The 19,513-nt window shown below is 43.7% G+C and overlaps 2 long non-coding RNA genes across 13 annotated transcripts in view; one reads left to right on the top strand and one right to left on the bottom strand.

The window, feature by feature from the left end:
* The window catches only part of LOC103656760, a 34,613-nt gene that overhangs the window by 3,864 nt on the left and 11,236 nt on the right, over positions 1-19,513 (bottom strand). The window lies entirely within an intron of this gene.
* Positions 1-19,513, top strand: part of LOC103656758 — a 35,615-nt gene that overhangs the window by 8,852 nt on the left and 7,250 nt on the right. For 7 of the 12 annotated variants that reach the window (XR_005837594.1, XR_005837602.1, XR_005837601.1 and 4 more), the window contains exon 2: positions 16,727-16,887. The exons of 1 other annotated variant lie outside the window; for it this stretch is intronic. This is a non-coding gene — a long non-coding RNA (uncharacterized LOC103656758). Of the gene's footprint in view, positions 1-14,453; positions 14,565-16,526; positions 16,615-16,726; positions 16,888-16,913; positions 17,048-19,513 lie in introns of those variants that run through there. 4 more of the 12 variants (XR_005837595.1, XR_005837596.1, XR_566680.2 and 1 more) reach the window with 4 other exon arrangements.

The raw sequence follows: 19,513 nt of genomic DNA, 5'->3' as shown, positions 1-19,513 counted from the left end.
ACTGAAAAAGTCTTAACAAGACAGTGAAATAAGACATCAAGTTATAAAATCAGTATTCAAACTTTCTCAGGTGAAAATAGTAACTAATTTTATAAAACAAAAGGAAATATCACTCCTATCACTCACAATAACAAAATTAAAAAGGAATAAACTCATAGTTGCTCGTACCTGTCACACAGGGAAGTGGGGACCTTTTGTCTCATTGACCACAGTGTGGGTGGTGCCCCCTGGGGTTGAGCCGCACAATGTCTCTGACTATATGTAGAAAGTTTTCAAAAACTACTTAAAGATTACTATAAAACTCTGTAAAGAAACTAATTAAACGAAATGCCTCGTTTTTGGGTAAGAAGACACAACACTGTGAAAATGCCAGTCTTTGTTTCAAGTTTTTATATGAATTCTAGTTAGTTACCGTATATGGTAAAATTGGTTTCAGGAATAGAATTCTGTGATTTATCAATTACATACAACATCCAGTGCTCATCAGAACAAGTACCCTACTTAATACCCATTCCCCATCTATCCCATCCCCCACACACCTCCCCCTAGCAACCCTGTTTATTCTCTGTCATTAAGAGTCTCCTATGGTTTGCCTCCCTCTCTTTTTCTCTTCCTCTATGTTCATCTGTTTTGTTTCTTAAATTCCACGTATGAGTGGAATCATATAGTATTTGTCTTTCTCTAACTTATTTAGCTTAGCATTATACTCTCTAGCTCCATCCATGTTATTGCAAATGACAGGATTTCGTTCTTTATTATGACTAAATAATCTTCCATTGTGTATGTGTGTGTATATGTATATATATATATACACACCACATCTTCTTTATCCATTCATCTGTCGATGGACATCTGGGCTCTTTTCATATTTTAGCTATTGAGGACATTGCTGCTATAAACATCAGGGTACATGTTTCCCTTCAAATCAGTATTTTTGTATCCTTTGGGGTAAATACCTAGTAGTGCAGTTGCGTTGTAGGGTAGCTCTATTTTTAACTATTTGAGGAACCTCCATACTATTTTCCAGAGTGGCTGTACCAACTTGCGTTCCCACCAGCAGTGTAAGAGGGCTCCCCTTTCTCCACATCCTTGCCAACACCCATTGTTTCTTGTGTTGTTAATTTTAGCCATTCCGCCAGGTGTGAGATGGTATCTCATTGTGGGTTTGATTTGTATTTCTGTGATGATGAGTGATGTTGAGCATCTTTTCATGTGTCTGTTAGCCATCTGTATGTCGTCTTTGGAAAAAATGACTATTCATGTCTTCTACCCGTTTCTTAACTGGATTATTTGGCTTTTGGGTGTTGAGTTTGATTAAGTTCTTTATAGATTTTGGATTCTAACCCTTTATCAGATATGTCATTTACAAATATCTTCTCCCATTCTGTAGGCTGCCTTTTTGTTTTGTTGACTGTGTCCTTTGCTGTGCAGAAGCTTTTTATCTTGACAAAGTCCCAGTAGTTCATTTTTGCCTTTGTCTCCCTTGCCTTTGGAGACGTGTCTAGTAAGATGTTGCTGTGGCTGAGGTCACAGAGGTTGCTGCCTGTGTTCTCCTCTAGGATTTTGATGGATTCCTGTGTCATACTTAGGTCTTTAAACCATTTTGAATTTATTTTTGTGTATGGTGTAAGAAAGTGGTGCAGTTTCATTGTTCTGCATATTGCTGTCCAGTTTTCCCAACACCATTTATTGAAGAGACTGTCTTTTTTTCCATTGGATATTCCTTCCTGCTTTGTCGAAGATTAGTTGACCATATAGTTGTGGGAAAATGCCAGTTCTTTCTGAATTAATGTATAAATTGAATGCAATCCAAATCTAAACAGAATTTTCTTTAGAACTTGTCAAAATTATTCTAAATTTCATTTGGCAGAATAAAATATTTGAGAATCATGGAAAATTCTGAAAAGAAGAAAAGTAATGTTTGCCTCCCAAATATTAATATGTATTATAAAGCCTCCTTAATTAAAACATCAATTCACTATAATAAAGTACAGAATTAGACCACAGTAAAAATGGACATATGGTAAAGATGGCAGGGTTAATTTAATAAAAGGTATTGGAACAACCAACTAGCCATTTATAATAAAATAAACATGGGTTCCTACTTCTCATTCCAAAATAAACTCCAGATGGATCAAAGATTTAAATAGAAAAATTAACCATAAGAATCAAAAAAACTACTTGAATAAATATATTTGTGATCTTGAAATAGGGAAGACTTTTCTAAACATAGCCCTAAACAAATAAGTCACAGGATATTTTTATTCTGTATCTTGCATACAAAACACCATTCAAAAAGAAAACAAACTTGGAAAAAATATTTGTAACACGTATGGCAAGTGCATAGAATCCTTAAAAATGGTTGTTTAAATCAATTAGAAAGGAAACATTACCCAGAAGAAAAAAATAGACAGGGGCGCCTGGGTGGCTCAGTCGTTAAGCGTCTGCCTTCGGCTCAGGGCGTGATCCCGGCATTATGGGATCGAGCCCCACATCAGGCTTCTCCGCTGGGAGCCTGCTTCTTCCTCTCCCACTCCCCCTGCTTGTGTTCCCTCTCTCACTGGCTGTCTCTCTGTCAAATAAATAAATAAAATCTTAAAAAAAAAAAAAAAAGAAAACAATAGACAAAGGACATAAGCAAGCAATTCACAAAGTTGCATTTATCAGACTTTTTGTTGATGACTTCTGAGTTCCCTATCACGCTTAGGAAGAACTTCCCCACTCCAAAATGCTCAACTTTTCTAGTGAAAGATACGCAAACTAAAACAATTTTTTACTATCACACTGGAAAATATCAATTACCAATATATAATTGATAATAGTATTGCCACGGAGTTTCATGTTTGTAAAAGTATTAAGAGGCATTGGTGGGAATGTAAATTGCTACTATTTGGAGGGCAATTTGTGGATGTCAAAATATTTATTGTAGTTAACAGGATTTGAGTCAACAACTCCAATTCTTACCAGTTTATCTTCACAAATGTATAAAGTTTATGTATACAAGGATTTTCACTGAAGCATTGTTCTTAATAGTGAAAAATTGGAAATTACCCAAATACCCATCAATAAAGAATTAGATAAATTATGGAAATTCCATACATTGCCATTGTTAAAAATAAATGCATAAGCCCATATGGACTGACATGGAAAGCTGTCTAAAGTATATTCAGTAAAAGAACAAGTTACAGATGAGTAAGTATAATATGATTTCATTTCTGAAAAGTTAAAACGTATACATGCAGTAGTACCCCCTTATCCATGCTTCTGCTTTCCACAGTTTTAGTTACGCGGGGTTAACTGTGGTCCAGAAGCAGATGATCCTCCTTCTGACTGTTGTCAGAGGTCAGTAGTAGCCTCGTGCTGCATCACGGTGCCTGCCTTATTCACCTCACTTCATCACATCACATGGGAATTTTATCATCTCACATCTCACCCAAAAAGAGGAAGCGTTGAGTACGATACAACAAGAAGATCTGTTGAGAGACCACACTCACATATACCTTGTTACAGTATTTCATTATTTTGGTCTGCTTGTTGTTGTTAATGTCTTACTGTGCCTGATTGGTAACAATTAAGCCTTATCACAGGTACCTATGTACAGGAAAAAACATACATACAGGGTTCAGGACTCTCCACGGTTTCAAGCATCCACTGGGGGTCTTAGAATGTAATTCCCACAGGTAAAGGGGGACGACTGTACCTATAGGGTTTTGTTAAGCCTTAAGTTTGAGAACTGACTTCATTACTCACTATTTTTTTTTTAAGATTTTATTTATTTAGGGCGCCTGGGTGGCTCAGCTGGTTAAGCGTCTGCCTTCAGCTCAGGTCATGATCCCAGGGTCCTGGGATTGAGTCCTGAGTCAGGCTCCTTGCTCCGAGGGGAGCCTGCTTCTCCTTCTCCCTCAGACTGTCTCTCTCTCTGTCTCTCATGAATAAATAAATTTTTAAAAATCTTTAAAAAAATATTTCATTTATTATATATATATTATATATATAGATATATATATAGATATATAGATAGATATATATAGAATCTATTTTTTTGCATCTAAAATTATAATAGTATATCTATATCTATAATATCTATATAGATATATATATCTATATAGATATAGATATAATATGAAAGGACTCAAAAGACAAAATGTATATAAAAGCTCTTTTTCAACAGTAATACTCAACATAAACATATGGTAGTCAAAAGTTACTAAACGTAGATGACTTCCATAATTATCCATATTGTAGCAAAGCTAATAGGCTTATAAATTATTTTGAATGGACTTAATGTAATGCTTCTTATATTTTTGGTCTGCATTAACAATTCTTTAAGTTTTTAGGGGATAACAGACCCTTTGAGAAACCCCATGAAAGCTTTGAACCCTATTCCTCAACCCGAATGCATACGCCTACCACATTTTACATACAAACTCTTAGGGTTTGATAGACACTTGTTCAAACCAAAAAAATAATTCCATGGACTCCTATAAATTCATCTTCACAGTGAATAAAGACAAGGAGAACAGTTCAGTGCCGTTATGGATGGACTGTGTCCCCCTAAGGATATGTTAATGTTCTAATCCTCGGTTCCTGTAAATATGATCTTATTTAGAGATATGGTCTTTGCAAATGTACTTCAGTTAAGATGATATCATAGGGGCGCCTGGGTGGCACAGTGGTTAAACGTCTGCCTTCAGCTCAGGGCGTGATCCCGGCGTTGTGGGATCGAGCCCCACATCAGGCTCCTCTGCTATGAGCCTGCTTCTTCCTCTCCCACTCCCCCTGCTTGTGTTCCCTCTCTCGCTGGCTGTCTCTATCTCTGCCGAATAAAAAAAAAAAAGATGATGTCATTGAGGCACCCTGATCTAATATGACTGATGTCCTAACAAGAAGGAAACAGACATACAAGACTCATGGAGGAGGAGCACCCTGTGACGCAGAGGCAGTGTCAGGCCCCCCAGGCTGGCCAGATGCCGCCAGAACCTAGGAAGAGACGGAAGGGGTCCCCCCTGCAAGTTTCAGAGCGCAGCCCTGCCGGCACCTTCACTTCAGACCTCTAGCTCGCAGAACTGTGCGACAATAAGTGTCCGTTGTTTTAGGGCACCTAGTTTGTGGTACTTTGTTACAGCTGACCTAAGAAATTAATACAGATGCTATCAGTAAAAAGGATCTCTGAAAACAAGTGACTTTTAGGTGTGCAAAATATGCCAATTAGGGGAAAAAGGTAAAATTATTATTTGCAAATGATATTGTTTGCTTGGAAAAATGAAGCAGAATGAATGGAGAAACAACAATAAGACAGTTTGGTAAGGTAGTTAGGTATAAGCTTACTCTACAGAAATCCATGTATTTTATATGGACAAGCCCAGCTAGTTAGGAGGTATATGGAAGGCTTCATTTACAATAGCCATGAATAAGATAAAACACCAAGGAATATACTTCGTAAGAACTATAAGATCTTTTTTTTAAAAGCCTTACTGGATTTAATTGTCTTTTAAAGACATTTATTTGAGAGAGAGAGCATGCATGAGTGGGGTGCGGCAGGGGAGAGGGAGAAGAGGGAGAGAATCTCCAGCAGACTCCCCACAGAGGCCGACTCAGGGCTCCATCTCACAACCCTGAGATCAGGACCTGAGCTGAAACAATTTGGATGCTTAACCCACTGAGCCACCCAGGTGCCCCTCTTTTATTTATTTTTTTAAAGATTTTATTTTTTTAAGTGATCTCTACACCCACCCATCCTGGGGGTCAAACTCATAAACCTGAGATTGAGAGTCTCATGGTGTACTGACTGAGCCAGCCACGTGCCCCAAAACTGTAAGATCTTTAGGGTAAAAACTTCACAATGCTACACAAGGACTCAGAAGGACAACTAAACAGTGGCAAGTCACACCATGTTCTTGAATAGAAAGACTCAACATCATAAATGTATTCCTCCTCAATTAACCCATAAATTTAATGTGATTCCATTAAATTCCAAACCATGTTTGGAAACTGGACAAGATGATTTCAAAGTTCAAGTGGAAAAAGTGAAAAACAAAAAGAGCCCTGAAAATTCTAAAAAGAATAAATGGGGAATCAGCTTTATCAAATATTGAAAGATAAGACAAAACTATAATAATTGTAATAGTGTAACATAGGCACATGAACAGGCAGGTCAACAGAACAAGAATTCCAGAAATAAACCCAAATGCACAAGAATTTTGTATGTAATTTTTAAAATGTTATTTAAAATGTCTGAGTAAAAGATGAATGTTCAATAAGTAAGATTAGGACAACTGGGTAGCCATCTGGGGGGGGGAATCCAAATGAAGGGAAAATTAAAATACAAAAAAGAAAAATAGTATGGGCAATAAGAGGAGACTTTTTTTTTTAATGGTGTTTGTGCCCTATCCTTGTCAAGTGCTTTTGGCTTTTTTTTTTTTTCTTTTTAGATTTTATTTATTTATTTGTCAGAGAGAGAGAGAGCATGAGTGAGCACAAGCAGGGGGAGCGGCAGGCGGATGGAGAAGCAGGCTTCCCGCTGAGCAGGAAGCCTGACGTGGGACTCGATCCCAGGACCCTGGGATCATGACCTGAGCCGAAGGCAGACGCCCAACCAACTGAGCCACCCAGGCATCCCAAGAGGAGACATTTTTAATAATCTCGGAGTGTGGGTCTTTCTCAACAAGACAAAAGATGCAGAAGCCATAGAAGAAATTTGACCACACTGAAGAATGTTTTCCTCTTTAATACTTGTAGATGCTATAGTCCCTACTACTATGATGGCATTTTGGTCCGTCCCCCCCCCAAAGGGCCTTGAAGGGACCTTTCCCTTTAAGACAAAACAGTAACAAGGGGCACCTGGGTGGCTCAGTCTGTTAAGCATCCAACTCTTGATTTTGGCTCAGGTCATGATCTCTGAGTTGTGAGATCAAGCCCTGCATGGGGTTCCACGCTGAGTGTGGAGCCTGCTTGAGATTCTCTCTTCCTCTCCCTCTGCCCCTCCTGCTCTCTCTCTCTCTCTCTCTCAAAATAAATAAATCATTTAAAAATAACAAAAAAATAAAATAAACAAGAAAATGTATGTTTCAAGAAGGCAGTTTTTTTCTACTTCTCCCCCTGTTTCTAACACCCCCAAACTCAGACATGATGGAGCTCAGGCAAGGCCCAAATCCTCGCTCACTGGGCAGTTAGGGAAGGACAGGCACAGTGGAGGCGAGGGTTGCCTCCTTTGCTCTCTCTACTGTCCCTTTGGCCACATCCTATCAGGAAAAGCAGAAGACCCAGAAGGCAGCCTGTGAGATGGGGGGCCCCAGTCCTGCTCCCATGGCAACATTGCCCAAACCACACTCAGGCTCCCCGCTTAGCTGACCACCTCACACCTTTATGTAAATTCTCTGAATCACCTTTGCATAGAAAATGAAAGTGCTTTGTTAAAAAACAAAAAACAGTTTTCCTTTCTAATAAACTACCATAAGCAAATTCAACAACCAGAAACTGGAAAAAGTGAAGAGCTCATTTAAATCAGTTGACAATGCAGTGGGCAAAGATTCTATGAGCAAACACGAGGAAAAAATGGAAACATGTCTCAACCATGAAAAGATAATCTCAAACTTAAGAAAAATGTAAATTGAAAGAACATAGGTAAAATATTTTCCACCTTTTTTCAAAGTCAAAAAGTTTGATATCTGTTTACAAGGTATGAAAAAGCAAGTATTGCTGGTGGTGGTATATATGATACAAGCTCAATAGAGCATAATTTGGCAATAACTAATACAAATCGAAAATGTATGCTCTCGGGGCACCTGGGTGGTTCAGTTGGTTAAGCGTCTGACTCTTGATTTCAGCTCAAATCTTGATCTCAGGGTCATGAGTTCAAGCCCCGAGTTGGGCTCCATGCTGGGCATGGAACTCACTTAAATAAGATAAAGTAAAGTGTAGGCATTTTTCAATCCAGCACTCCTACTTCTTGGGGTTTATCCTACATATATCCTCACCAATCTAGATTCCTCATCCTAGCAGAACTCTAAGTGAAAAAGGCAAAACAAAAGACTTTCTGTGTAGGGGATACTAAGCCAAATTATTAGGTCACAAGTAGTATTTTGAAGATGGGGATTAAGAGAACATGTGATTGCTGAATGCTGGGATCCTCATCCTTTTCTCCCCACTAAACTGACAACCAAATCTTTACTCTTCATGTAGAAATTTTAAAGGATTCTTTTCTGGAGAGTCTGGCAATTCCCAAGATAGAGGCAAAAGAGTTTCTGTAACAAATGTCCCATACAGATTTCTCTGAAGTGAACTCCAAAGTCTAAAAGTCCTAAACCCAAGTGCTCAGATCTTCAAAGTGTTTTTTAGTCCCTGGCTCTTTTTTTTTTTTTCTTCAAGATTTTATTTATTTGAGAGAGAGCGTGAGTGAGAGAGAGCACACATGAGCAGGGGCAGAGGGAGATGGAGAAGCAGACTCCCTTGATGAGCAGGGAGCCCAATGCGGGGCTCCATCCCAAGACCCCAGGATCATGCCCTGAGCTGAAGGCAGATGCTGTTAACCGACTGAGCCACCCAGGCGCCCCCAGTCCCTGGCTCTTAATCATAAGCAGGCAACCAAGGATTATCCATACATCTGAGAAAAGCCTCTAAGCATGAGTTTTAGAGATGAAAACGAATGAACAGAAGGGAAAAAGCAATGTTGGAGTAAACAGGCTATGCAAGGGAGATGAAAATTTTAAAACATTCTGATATTTTCAGGTAAGTTCATAAACAGGATGACATTTTTAAAGGAAAAAACCTCTTGGATATTAATATTGTGAATAGCAGGAATAAAAACACTAGAAGGGTTGGAAAAGAAAATTGAGAAAATCTCCCAGGAAGAGCAACAAGATGAATCTTAGGAGAACTAGAGATAAGAAGGAGTGCCACCCTGAGAGAGAGGTCCAGCATCCAAACACTGGAGGAGGAAATCATCTACAGAATGTTCAAGAAAAATGTCCAGAACTGAAGGACATGAGTCTGCAGAGCAAATGAGCCTACCTGGTACCCAGCAAAATGGATGAAAATAAGTCCATACAAGGCACAACACTATGAACTTTTTGAACACTTGGAATAAAGAGAAGATCCCGCAAGCTGGCAGAGAAAATGTCACATACAAAGGATCAGAAATCGGATTGGCTTTAGACTTCTCAGCCACTACACCAAAAGCCAGAACTCAATCTGGAATATAAGCTCTTGGACTCTGTCCCTCTGTATCTTAGTCTCTGTTGTTCACTGATGTATCCCTCATACTTAGAGCACTGCCAGGCATGTATTAGGTTCTCAATAAAAATTCACTGAATGAAAGAGAACAGTGGAGAAATACTTCCAGAATTCTGAGGAAAAGTTTCTTCCAGCCTGTAACTAAACCCATCAATTAAGTATGGGGTTAGAATAAAGACATTTTTGGACATGTGAGGTCTCAAACAGTTTACCATCCGTGTAGCCTTTCTCAGAAAGCCATGAGAGGATCTGCTCCACCAAAACACGAGAGTAACCCCTGAAAGGCAAGCAGTACAGGAAATAAGCGGGAAAAACATAGGGATCCACCAGGAAGGTGGTGATAATAGTTGTGCATCAGATGTAAAGGGCAGCTGGTTCAGACTGGGACAGGCGCCAGTGCCCACTGCCATTGTCATACCATTTTGTCTAGGGACAGAGTGCCCTGGTTGTCCTGGCCCCAATTCTCAGCTGTACTTGGTTTGCCTAGACCTTGTATTAATGAATTCCCTGCCACCAGCATTAACTGAGAACCTTCATTTTACACCATAGAAATATTCTGCTCTGACCCCCTCCTGCGAGCGGGAGGTAGGGCAGGATGAACTAAGAAGCAGAAAGTACAGGGGCGCCTGGGTGGCTCAGTCGTTAAGCGTCTGCCTTCGGCTCAGGGCGTGATCCCAGCGGTCTGGGATCGAGCCCCACATCAGGCTCCTCCGCTGGGAGCCTGCTTCTTCCTCTCCTACTCCCCCTGCTTGTGTTCCCTCTCTCGCTGGCTGTCTCTATCTCTGTCAAATAAATAAATAAAATCTTTAAAAAAAAAGGCAGAAAGTACAGCAAATCCTCATCTTGGCACTATTCCTGAGAGACATGCCGAACCTGACCCACACCATAGCCCAGCCAAATGCTCCACCCGTGATGAGCCCTGTGTTTCCCACATTTCATAACCTTGCTGTGAAGGTTCCCCCAGACCACCCCCAGGTTCAGCGATTTGCTAGGAGGACTCAGAACTCAGCATGTGGTCGTACACAAGATTTTACTTTATTACAGTGAATGGACACAAAATCAGCAAAGGAAAAAGGCCATGGCAAAGTCTAGAGGAAATCGGGTGTGAGCCAGGAGTCCTCCAAGTGGAGCCACACAGGACATGCTTAATTCCTCCTCCACCAAATTTGTGATAATCCATTCCAGACATAGCACCCAGGGTTTTTACTGGAGGCCGGTCATATAGGCACATACCAGACTGACACAGTCACAGAAGGAAAGCAAGTGTTCAGCATAAACTAGAGTGTTTGCTGCACAGTTTATGTCCAGAGGGCCACACTTATCATTTAGGTCTGAGTCTAAGACTTTAGGGTGCCTTTCCCATCATCTCTTTCCCGTTTACTGCTGGCTGGCACCAGAAGTGCCAGTGACACAGCTTCAACCACACAGACAGTAAAACATCCTAGTAACAGAAAACAAAGATGTAAGGGAATCAGTTTCCCTGGATAGCCACGTAGAGCAGCTGCCTCACCGGCCTGGACTGTTCACATCGGTGTAGATGTGAACAGAAACACTTCTTCATGTTCTAATGCAGTATCTTTTTTTTTTCTTTTTTTCTTTTTAAAGATTTATTTGAGAGGGAGAGAGTGAGAGGGAATGGGGGGTGGGGCAGAGAAGAGGGAGAGAATCCTCAAGCAGACTCCCTGCTCAGTGTGGAACCCAACATGGGGCTCGGTCCTCAGCCAGAAGCGAGAGTCAGCTGCTTAACTGACTGAGCCACCCTGCCCCTCTAATGCAGTATCTTTGAATATCTTTGTTACAGCACTTTATCCCCACCCCACCCACATCTACTACAAAATGATAACACAAAAGACAAGATGGTAGCTACCTTAGAGAGAGGCTCCCAGGGAGCTTCCAAGATCTAGTGATGTTTCTTAACCTGAGTGATAGGACACTGGTATTGGTTTTATTCTTAGTCTTTTTAATCATGCATACGTATTTTACACATCTTTGTACGTCTATATGTGTGTTTGAGTCATTCCACAATTTAAAAAGAAAGTTAAAAATACAGTAATAATGAGCGGCACCTGGCTGGCTCAGTCGGTAGAGCGTGTGACTCTTGATCTTGGCGTGATGAGTTCAAGCCCCATGTTGGGTATAGAAATTACATTAAAACAAAAAAGTAAAAAATCCAATTGTGTAATAAAAATTAAGTGAAATGTAATGGCCTGTAGCCCTACTAAAGTCAGGACAAGACTTTCTGTTTCTACCACTGTTTAACATTGTACTGAAGTTATTAACCAAAGCAGTCAGACAAGAGGAAAAAATTAGATGTATAAAAAGTAGAAAAGAGGAAGTAAAACTTCTATTTATTGATGGTATGATCAAGTACTTAGAAAACCCAAGAGAATCAACCCAAAAAACTGCTATTAAGAGAATGCAGTGAACTGACAAGGTATACAGTTATCTGCAGAAATCAGCAGTCTTTATGCACACAAACACATAAACAGCATTGGGGTGACCATCCTCATACGTGTCCTCTTGTGGACTCGTTTGAGCATTTGCCTTTGATGTGTGCTCGGGAGCAAGACTGCTAGGGCACAGCGCTTACGCGTATTCTTCATTTGATTGACACTGCCAGATGGCTCTCCGGAGCAGCTGCACAAGCGGACACATCCGTCAGCATCCCTGCCAGCATTTGCCATGTACCCCAGAGAATGTGCTTCTGCAGAACCAGGGGCTAACCTGAGAAAGAGGAGGACCTGGGCTCTAGGAAATAAGGATTCTAACCGAGAAAAGCGGTGAAAGGGATCACCAGGATGGGCAACAGGCCTAAGTTGGAGTGGAAGGACGCGAGGCTGTGGGAAGGAGGGCTCCGGGAAATCAGTAGGCGAGCCACTGCATTTAAGTGGACTGAAAATATTACATTGATAGGTAATTGAAGGATCTGTTGGAGACTTTAGGGAAAATTTTTATGAAACAAAAACAATGCAAATATAAACACAAGGTAGAATAGCTGGAATAACAGAATAACTGGAAGTTATTTTAAAAAATGGGGGCATGCAGTGGTCAACTTCCTGGCTCCTCATTGAGCAATTGTTACATGTCCTTGATAATGTGAACACCGATTATTGATTTAGCCAAAGTTCATCATAAACTCTGAGAGGATGGGGAAGCAGACTCTGGGGTTGTTAGTGGTGAAAGAGCTAAATCTTCATCTGCCATAACAGGAAGTCAGTAGTATCTATGGGTCATTTACAAAATAGCCGTGTAGGCCTGTGACTTGGAAAGTGCTGGGAGAGTGGGAGTCGCTGCCTGTGTGTAGGAGGGTAGAGGAAAGGGGAGTGGTGGGGCAGGGACTGCTCTTTTTCATTATTTTAAAACAATTTCATTTTTAAACTTTATCTTTCTTGAGGGCACCTGGGTGGCTCAGTCAGTTAAGCATCCAACTCTTGATTTCGGCTCAGGTCATGATCCCAGGGTCGTGAGATGAGATCGAGCCCCACGTCGGGCTTCCTGCACAGCAGAGATTCAACTAGAGAGGCTCTCTCTCCCTTTCCCTCCGCCTTCTTCCCCTCCCCGCCACACATACACACACACACACGTGCACATGTGTGCACTTTCTCAAATCTTTTATTTCTTGGAAAAAATTAAAAATTTTAGATCATGATAAGAACTATGAAAGTAATAAGTTCTGAACATTCTGCTATATTCTAATAATCCTGTACATTTGGAAAACTGATTCAAGACAGGCGTTTATGATCCATGTGGTGGATCAGGTTCGGGAACATTAGGACACGAGAGCTCAGAGGTCTGCAGTGTTACACTGATGCAGATCAAGGCTACCATTAGGAAAATGTCCACCCATATCCTGAAACTCACCAAGTTGTATGCATTAAATAAGTACAGCATTTGGGGGCGCCTGGGTGGCTCAGTCAGTTGAGCATCCGGTTCTTGATTTTGGCTCAGGTCGTGACCTCAGGGTCATGAGATCAAGCCCCATGCTCCCATTCTGTGAGCTTGCTTGGGATTTTCTTTCTCTCTGCCTCTGCCCCTCCCACCCCCCAAAAAACTTAAATAAGTAGAGCATTCTGTATGTCAAACATACCTCAGTGAAGTGGTTTAAATGTGTATATCCTGAAACAGGTACCTAACGGCAATACAGGTTCACAGTATGCACTCCACCTGAAATGGTGATCAGATCCCACTGAACTAGGAAGCATGTTCAGTCTTCAGATGACACTGGTCATAGAGGAGCATCAGATTTTGCCTTTCATATCCAGAAAACCTTTCATCCGAATAATCTTAAGGAGTCCCCCAGAAATCTTAGAGTTCTCCAGTTATCTCTGCATCTCTATGTGCCTTAACCCCAGAGGAAACCCTGTAGATAAGCATTAAGAGTATTCCAGAAGTATGAGCTGGGAAGTATGAGCTGACGGAGTATGGTTATGTCGAGTCTTATACCTACTTGATGGACCATTATTGGCAGTAGGTGAATTATCAGTCCCCATAACAGCAGTATACATCCAGTCCCTTTGCCATGGCCTCAAGGGGGTCAAGTCATTCTTAACCCCTTCATGTCACATTTGGCCATGCAACTTGCTTTAGTCAATGCTAGTGAACATATGTGCAGAGGCTTGAAATGTGCTTGCACGTGGGCATTTGGGCGTGCGCTCTTACACTCCAGTAATCGGCCACAAGAGCTTCCCCTGGTAACTTCAGCCCAGGCTCCAGAATGCGACACATGCAGCAGAGCTGTTGCAGAGGCCTGCAGCCTGCAGCAGAGCGGCCCCAGCTAACTCCCTCAGACAGCAGTGCAGACCTGACAGAGTCTCAGCCAGCCCACTAGGGAGCTCTGGAGCAGATTCCTTGATGGAGAGGCCCTGGGTCAGGGGGAAATGGCCAGACCCTTGTACTGCTGTCTGGCTCAGTCACTGACTAGGGACTGCCCAGAAAGACAGCTACCTTAGCTACCATGGCTTGCCAGTCATTGGCTGGGAGATGCCCCAAAAAGAGCATGACCTTGGTTTGAAAGCTGAGATGGAGCCTGTCAGCTAAGCCCCCTCCTTGCATCTGGGCAGCTGGTCCTTTCTAGAAGGGGATCTGAGCAGGACGTCTCCATGTCACCCACAGAGAGCTTTAAGATAGTACATGTATAAAAGATAAGGAAAGGCATAGGAAGCTAGTGTGCCTTTTGACAACCTAGAATGTATAAATGACCTGTAATTCAGTCGTGCTACCAGTTCCTTCAGGTGGAAAACAGTACAGGACTCCTGGTTGTACTCCAAGCTGCTGCTTCCCCAGTCCTTTGCATCTCCATGAAGGACATCACTAGCACTCATGTAGTTGCTCAGGTGAGAAACCTAGATGTAAAGAAGAGCTTTCGGAAATTCAAAAGTATGATTGTTAAATTTAAAAATATGAGTGCTCGGGGCGCCTGGGTGGCTCAGTTGGTTAAGCATCTGACTCTTGGTTTCCGCTCAGGTCATGATCTCAGGGTCCTGGGATCGAGCCCCACATTGAGCCCCGTGTCCGCTTCTGTGCTCAACACGGAGTCTACTTGTCCCTCTCTCTCTGCTCCCCCCCCACCCCCGTTCACACTCTCTCTCTCACTCTCTCTGTCTCTGTCTCTCTCAAGTAAATAAGTAAATAAAAATCTTTAGAAAACTAAGTAAGTAAAAATATGAGTGCTCCTTGTAATGGGCCATAATGCAAGATTGTGGTGTTTGTTGAAGTTAACAGATTCACCGGAAGGAAGCTGCTGCTGACCCTCACGTGCAGCCGTGGATTGTACCAAGTTTTCCTTTGGATCATCTGCCTTCTGGTCTTTGGTTTCCTGTCTGGGAGTGTCCTGATTCTCATGATCTTTTTTTTTTTTTTAAAGATTTTATTTATTTATTTGACAGAGATAGAGACAGCCAGCGAGAGAGGGAACACAAGCAGGGGGAATGGGAGAGGAAGAAGCAGGCTCACAGCGGAGGAGCCTGATGTGGGGCTTGATCCCAGAACACCGGGATCACGCCCTGAGCCGAAGGCAGACGCTTAACCGTTGTGCCACCCAGGCGCCCCTGATTCTCATGACCTTTATCGCTATGATTTTAAGTTCCATTGTGTACTTTTCTTGGCTGTCATGATTTGTTCCCTTATCCTCATCATTCTGACCCTAAGAATTTTTAGTGTCCATTGTGATATAATGATAATTATATTTTATATTTATAATTATATTTTAACGTTTTTAACTTGCTGTTCATCTTCCTTTTTTTCACTTTATGTGTTTTGCTTCCCCTCAGTTACCTTCTCGTCCTGTTTGGGTTTTGGTATGATCAATAATGGAGAGAGAATGTACAAAAAGTATCTGAAATTCAGACACCCAGATTCGAGTGTGTCTCAGCCACTGTGTTGTAGTGCTGCGCGGTGTTGTGCTTCCATTGTTAGGACGCGCACGTTGACTTAGACGCAGAGGTGTGGGGGTCCCGTCACAGAGCACTGGTTTCGGAGGTGGCTTCGCTGCCTCTGGGACCCTTTGGCATGCCGAATGCATCAGGGTGAGATGTACCGGGTACACAGATTTGCACCCCAACAGACGTCGGATGTAGAAAACACATGACTCCGCACACAGATATACTTGGCTCTTTGCAGTATTGCTACTGGTTCTTGCATAGGACATGAGAATTCTGATCAAATCTATTATGTGTCATTCCCAGAGGAAAAAAAATGTGTGTTTATAGTTGTGTTCACTGCGTTATGGAGTATATTCTTTGCAGGAGGACCTTCTGTCCTGATTAGGCATTGATAAGAACTGACTCCTCCACTTAACATCTCACAGCTCTGGTAACCGGGAGAATTTTCCACCAGCCACCTTCATGTGTTTCAAACTTTGCTTCCCCCCAACTTCTCATGCACTTCTGTCACCAGGCACTCTGGGACCCATTCACATCCCTGAAACCTCTGGCCCCACACCCTTGACTACACAGAGAAGCCACTGAGCCATGTCCACAACAGCCCACTACACCTAAACTAAGTGTAGGCATCTGACAGCAGAAAGGGAGCAGAAAGAGACCGTAGTCTCAGCGATCTGCGGTGGAAGAGCTTAATTTTTCAAAATTTACAAAAACATGAGCACATTGCTGGGACCCGCCTAGGGGCCCAGGCTAGTGAGGGACCCTCCATGGTGGTTCCAACTCCACTTAGTTCTCCCCTCTCCCCCATGATGGGAGCTGCCCTCCAAAACACACCAAGCCCCCTTCCACTCCCACATCTAGCCCACAGGCCTTCCCCTTCAACCACCTCCCCTTGTCTCCACTCTGTTCTTCCCCACAGATACTTCTGGCATGTACAGCCGTGGCGTCTGCCCATGGCCCCAATGAGGCCTCCAAGCGCAAAGCCAGCAACACGGCAGCCGTGGTAAAGGCTCTAGACGGTCACCCATTAGTCATTTGTGTTACTATTGCATTATTTTTGAGTCAGTGTTGCCTCTTTTTAACTTATGCTCATTATCCTGTCCTCCGTGTTTCAGATGAGAGCCCTTCAGGTCGGGCCCACCTGTCTCACCAGCCTCTCTGGACTCAGCCTCCTGGGTTTGTCCACAACAGCCTCTGTCAGTGCTGCTCAGGGCGCCGGTTGGCACAGAGGCGAGGCAGAACGGAAGTCCTCTGCATTGCAGCGCACGCTGTCGAGGTCAGCTGACTGTTCTGGCAGCAAGCTTTCCCAGGGAAAGGAGAGTGTTGATCACATCCTGGGGCGAGCCGTTGGGCAGCAGGTTGGGAATTGGCAGCCAGCCCACAGATGGTACTTCGAGGGCCACTGTCTTTAACGACAAGACTTGGGGTCTTAGGAGGTTTGTAAATATCCTCTCATTCCCCCCTCCGCCTAGATGCAGAACTACCTGAGAGAGGTAGGAGGTGGACAGGTGGAGATGAAGCTGGTAGCTTTATTCCTGAAAAGCTGATTAGAACGGAGGGCTGTGCATCTGCGGCCAAAGGGACTCCCTTTGGATTCATCTCACTCACCCCGAGGCGGCCCCTCCTCAGTGCGGTGGCTCTGCAGGAGGGCAGTCCGAAGAGGACTGATGGGAGGGTGTTCCGTCTGCTTCCCAGACATGCCCATCATCTCCCCTGGGAGACGAAGAAAGATGAGAGACCAGAAGTGTCAGGTCAGCAGTGGTCACAGGTCCTCAACCTGAGACTGGATGGGGTGTGCGTGTGATTTTTCTAGAGTCTGCTGTAGACGTGGGTCCTCGGCCAGATCCCTTTAACCCAGCCCCAGGGGCTGCTGGGAGTGTTCCTACCCATTTCTTTGATGAATCCTCCTTGGCCCAAAGGGAGCTCCTGGCCAGAGAGACTATTCTGCCCCCCCACCAGGGGAAATTGACTGACTTAGGGCACAAAGGCTACCCCTTGCCTCCAGGTGGGAACAATGCGAGTGCAATCATCGGTTCAGGGCAGCTCAGGAGACCAGGTGGAAGCTAGTCCCCAGCTGAGGCCATTCTTGCTTAGCTTCTGTCCCCTGCCCTCACTTGCTTTCCTCACTCCCCTTCTCCTTGGAGCGCCCCCTCCATAAATTACTTGTACAGGAACCCTTGCCTCAGCCTCAGCTTCCAGCAATGACAGGATTCACAGTTCCTTGGCTCTCCTCAGATTCTGAAAGTGCTTTATGATTTAGGGGGTTGAATGGTGGCCCCCCAAGAGATACGTCCACATCCGAATCCCTGAGACCTGTGAGCATCACCTTATTTGGGAAAAGGGTCTTTGCAGATGTAATCAAGGATCTTGAGATGAGATCATCCTGGATTAGCCCAGTGGGCCCTCAATCCAATGACAGGTGTCCTTAAAGAGACACAGAGCCAAGGTGGCCCTGGGAGGACAGAGGCAGAGACTGGAGCGGGAGCAGGCGGCCACAAGCTGAGGAACATGTGGAGCCAGCAGGAGCTGGAAAAGGCCAGAAAGGATCCTCCCTTAGAGTCTGTACAGGGGTCAAGGTCCTGCCACATGCTGATGCCTGGCTCTGGCCTCCAACACTGTGAGAGAATAAATGCCTCGTGTAAACCTCACACACACACCCTCTCCCCACCCCCACCCCTACCCCCGCCGGCGTGGTGGTCATTTGTTTCTGCAGCCATAGGACATGAATACCTCCAGAAGGTTAAGAATTCCTTCTAGTTGTTGAAGCCAAAGTCCTGCCACCGGGAAGTATGAGCGGAGCGTGTGCCCAGGCCGGTGGTTCCCCTGCCCCCACATGCATCACTGAGGTCTCCAGCTCCCCATATCCAGGCCCTCAAAGGGCCAAGCTTATCAGGAGCCTGTGTGTTGCTGACGTCACGGTGTGTGTCTATGACGGGGAGTGTAGGTGACTTCTCCGGGCTGCACTTACTACCTTGTACCGTCCCCTCTGCAGCGGGGCCACCCCCTCGTTCTTCTTGCTCCGAGAGAGCGCCACAAAGGCCTGTTTTGTTTTCCTTAGGATTCCGACAAACCGCAGCATGGTCTTCCGGACAGTATTTTTCAGGATTGTGTCGTGTTCCAGGGTTCATCTCTGATGATGCTTTCCTTCCTCTACATTTTGTCCATCCTCTCAAAAAATTAGCTCAACAGGGAGCTCATGCTGGCGCGCTGGACTCCTCTGTTCCTTCCCTCTTTTTATCTTCATGGTTATTCATGACTGTATAATCAGGACTTCTTTTTAAAGAAGCTCCTTACTTGATATTAGCTGACAGAACAAAAGGTTCTTGATTAAATGGTGACTTTTTTGTTCTCACTGAAAGTCAAAAGCTAATGAGATACTTTGATCAAAATGAATTTTGATATCCATTCTATGAAAATAGCAAAAAAACTTCCAGGAGCAAGCAAATGGCTGTGTGGACCGATGCTTTCAGAGGTCAAGAACCATCGATCAGAAGATCTGTTTCTGTTCTTTTCTTTTCTTTTTTAAGATTTTGTTTATTTATTCATGAGAGAGAGAGAGGCAGAGGGAGAGGAAGAAGCAGCAGCGGGCTCCTGGCTGAGCAGGAGCCTGATCTGAGCTGAAGGCAGACGCTTAGCCAACTGAGCCATCCAAGTGCCCCCCGGTGGTCTGTTTCTGAACAAGGAGATCTGCTCACACCAGAGCACAGATGGGAAGTAAATGCCTCCTGCCGGTCTCCCCCAACCCTTGCAGCAGCTTTCTCATTGTCTCCCTGTGCCCACGTTTGTGATCCTCAAATCCCAGTTCCACCAGACTCCATGATCCACCTAGAACACAGATTTCCCGGTGGCCTTCCCTGCTCCCCACTGTCTCCTGTAGGATAGAGACCGTGCCCCCCCCCCCC

This window comes from Ursus maritimus, unplaced genomic scaffold, assembly GCF_017311325.1.
Source record: "Ursus maritimus isolate PB19 unplaced genomic scaffold, ASM1731132v1 scaffold_25, whole genome shotgun sequence".
Lineage (NCBI taxonomy): Eukaryota > Metazoa > Chordata > Mammalia > Carnivora > Ursidae > Ursus > Ursus maritimus.
This window is presented reverse-complemented; position numbering and strand designations above follow the sequence as displayed.